The sequence below is a fragment of the Garra rufa genome, chromosome 15 (genome assembly GCF_049309525.1).
Source record: "Garra rufa chromosome 15, GarRuf1.0, whole genome shotgun sequence".
In the NCBI taxonomy this organism is placed as follows: Eukaryota; Metazoa; Chordata; class Actinopteri; order Cypriniformes; family Cyprinidae; genus Garra; species Garra rufa.
In genome coordinates, this window is record NC_133375.1 from 28,093,920 (window position 1) to 28,098,113 (window position 4,194).

Consider the following 4,194-nt stretch of genomic DNA (forward strand, 5'->3'; position numbering starts at 1 on the left):
CCAAAAAACAAAAATTCTGTAAGTATTTACTCACCCTCATGTTGTAACAAACCTGACTTTTTATATTCTCCAGAACACAAAAGAAGCAATTTATGTCCATACAATAAAACACCTTTTTCAAAATATCTATTTTTGTGCACCACAGAATAAGGTCAGTCATAATGGTTTAGAACAATATGAGGGTGAGTAATTTATGGATTTTTATTCTTGGGTGAACTATAAAAGGCCCTTTAAGGGCCTTTTCATTTACAGTTTACAAAGCAACCAACAGTTAACTATTTTTTCTTAAGAGTTGCCAATTTAAAATGACTTGAGTAAAGGTGCGGTCACATTTACTGCTGTCCTATGAATTTTTTTCTACCTGATCTCATGACGAAAATGTACTTGTGGGAACTTTTTCACAAGATGCGAAATACGTATCAATAACTACATATCACTGTAGTTTCCAACAGAAATGAACACTAGAGGCGGTAAAACAGTGAGCCTTTTTTGAGTTATGATTACAGCTTTCGTATGTTTCACTTTCTAGATGAAACAAGCTTGCTCGGTAGCTCAGCCGACACGGAATTGGATCCAGGATGCGGAATCCTGTGAAAAACATGACTCATGATAAAAGATGAGAGATCGAAAAACAAGCTAAAACGTCATTTTTGCGATTGCATTTTTATGCCACAATTGCTTTTGTTCATGCTATGAACAAAAATACATACTATGTATTTCGCATCTTGTGAAAAAGTTCCCACAGGTACGTTTTCGTCATGAGATCAGGTTGATTTTTTTACAGTGAAATCTAGTCATGAATTTCACTTAAGGGCAAAATTTTCTCTACACAGATTTTGCAATTTGCGAACTCGCACCAGAAAGCTATTTGTTCTGAACTTAACTTGTATGTGAGCTGTGCATTGTACAGTGCTACTTTATGCTAAGCACTGGACCTTTTGCAAAGAAAATTACGCCAAAAATTCACTAATGTGACCGCACCTTAAAGGGATAGTTCACCCAAAAATTTAAATTCTGTCATTAATTACTCATCCTCATGTTGTTCCAAACTCTTAAGACTTTAGTTCATCTTCAGAACACAAATTAAGATATTTTTGATAAAATCCAAGAGCTTTCTGACTTTATTCAACAATTTCTTCTCTACCGTAGCTTCTTGTAGCTTCATAAAATAACCACCGATGTTAATTGTCTATTGTAACAATATTCTTACTACTACTAAGCTTCATTTGCGTGGCTGTCTATGCAGAGAAAAAAATATCTTCCAAAAAATATCTTAATTTGTTATCCCAAGATTAACAAAGGTCTTAGTGGTTTGTAACGACATAAGGGTGAGTAATAATGACCGAATGTTCATTTTTGGGTGTACTATCCCTTTAATGTTTCATGATACAGATTAATGCTTCAGTTGAGTATGAATATTTACTAGCAGTGACTTGTTGACATTGAAGAATTAAATCGCTGTCCGTGTGAACTGCCCTTTAGAGACAGTCCAGATCACTCAGATATCATAAGCTCTCATTCGGTGTGGTTGGTGCTGACATACTGTATCTTTTAATCTGACGGCCTTGTGGCTATTTGCAGGTGCTGTGCCGTTTTCTTGCCATCCGGTCCCATAATGCTTACACTAATTAATCATATGATATTGTGCATCAGTCAAACCTGGATGAACAATGAACTATTTAGCAGAGGGAAACGAGAGGTAAGCTCAGTTTAGCTTCCGTGCACAATGTAGTAGTTAGAGGCCGATGGAAGCTGTTGTTGAACCATGTGATGGTCATATAGTTATTCTCAGACCCTTTTTACCTAAGATAAGTACTGTACTTTTAATTCACCACAAGTCTGCATGCAACAACTGTGGCAATGCAGAATATGACCTTAGTAACCTTCTAGTTGTTTCTGGGTTGCTTCTGCTTCATTTTTATCAGGTTAGGTCCTCTACCAGATGTTCATACTCTCATATATGACCCTGGACCACAAAACCAGTCATAATCCAGCTCTTCATTGATGTGTGGTTTGTTAGGATAGGAAAATATATGGCCGAGATACACCTATTTGAAAATCTAGATTCTGAGGGTGCAAAAAAAAAATTTAATATTGTGAAAATCGCCTTTAAAGTTGTCCAAATGTCCGAAGTTCTTAGTAATGCATATTACTAATCAAAAATTAAGTTTTGATATTTTAACGCTAGGAAATTTGCCAAATTTCTTAATGGAGCATGATCTTTACTTAATATCCTAATGATTTTTGGCATAAAAGAAAAATCAATCATTTTGACCCCCACAGTGTATTTTTGGCTATTGCTACAAATATACCCGTGCTACTTAAGGCTGGGTTTTGCGGTCCAGAATCACATACATCTACTTGCCCTAATGTTGTTCAAAACCTGTTTTATTTTCTTAAACACTAAATGATATTCAATGTCCAAGCTGCTTTTTATTTTCACCATACAGTAAAAGTAGTTGATGATGGTTTAAAAAAAGCACCATAAAAGTATTCAATTATATTCAAATTGCTCTAAAGCCATACAATAGGTTTGTATGGGTAAAAAACCCCAAATGTAAGTCATTGTTTGTAGTCACAATCCAGAATGGCAACTGAATATGCATTTTGTGAGTAAAAGGGAAGAATTAAGGTGGAAGTAATATTTTTTTGCAAATTCTATTTGGGTCTGTTCCTCACAAAAAGGGTTTGAAACATCAAAATGTTTTTTTTTTTTTTTTTTTTTTTGATTAGACTCTCTTTGAGAAACTACAGTTTCCTTTCATCCATTTCAAACCCAAATATCAACATTTAGCTCAAATTTGCCAACATATTAGTCTCAGTCTCCATTAGAGAGCCAAAACAGACCTTCTCCCCCTGTCTTGGGTCTTGGCAGCGCACGTCGAATGTTTGATTTGAAGAGCAGATCTTGAAAAGGTGGCCTCCGTTCAAGGACTGGTGGCTAATTTGTGGTGCTACAGTATGGTGCTATGTCTTTATTTGTCAGTTATCTCAAGATTCATGTTATTTTTGTATTGTAGGGATTGTTTTTGCTAAAGGTAATACATTTGCTAAGGAAAAAAATATATATATGTAAGCAAGATTCTATGAAAGCTAGAATTATTGTTCAAGTATTCTTGCAGAGACACTAACTTTGTAATCGTTTCTTTGGTACAATTATTATGTGAAGGATGAAAATGCTGTTTTGCTTTTGATGGTAAGCTTTTTATCTTTACATTTTTGCAATAACTGTAGATTCACTTTGGAAATGCAGTCACAATTGTTTATTTGGACTTTGTTTATTGTTGATTTTCACATGCTACTCTGTAACGTGCTGTACCGTGCTTGTGATGTAGTTTATGTCCTCCGAATTGTACGTAGACCAGTTGAAAATGAAATTTGAAATGCTGAATAAAAGATGCATCGTGTACAAAACACATCCAATGTATTGTTTTATGTTTCATACCCAGACTTGGTGAGAGATTACAGTTTTTACACACTGTCGTATGTCTGTCACATATAAACCTCAGACTTGTCTTTCTGTCATATGTGTGTTTACACTGTACGTCCATCTGCACTGTATTTTATTGCCATGTTGAATATAAAAATAAACTTCCTGCATACTGATGTTCAAGATTTAGTGTTAATAGCAGCTGTCTGCATGTGCATATCACATTTACATTGCTAAAAGCATTTACAGATTATCATTATATACAATTTCTGTCGCAGGGACGCAGAATGATGCCCCTTGACAAACATCTTTAGAGGACGGCAATATTGGTATGTGTATGGGCCCTAATGGTCAGCTTTATTTGGCATTTTTAGCCCATGTGAGTTAAGGTCTTTTTTTTGTATTCAGAATGAAGAAGTTCAAACGTGAGTGAGGGTGTGTTCAGTTTTGCAGGAAGACTGTATCATTTCTGCATCTCTTGCAGTTTGTTGTCATCCAATCAACAGGAGGGGCTGCATCCTGTGTCACACACCTCAGAGTAACGGCTGACCTGGAGTTTGTGACAAATGATTGGTTTTCCGTGATGATCGAGGTGAGTTAGACCATTTATATGTCCTCTGTGTTTGTAGGCATATGTTCGTGTGTACAGCCTGTGGCGAGAGAGCATGCAACAACTTCTTGTCTCACCTAAGGGTTGTGGGAGTTTGAGGAAGTGATATGTGCTCAGTGCTTGTCACAGACTGCTTCCCTTTACTAAACTTTTG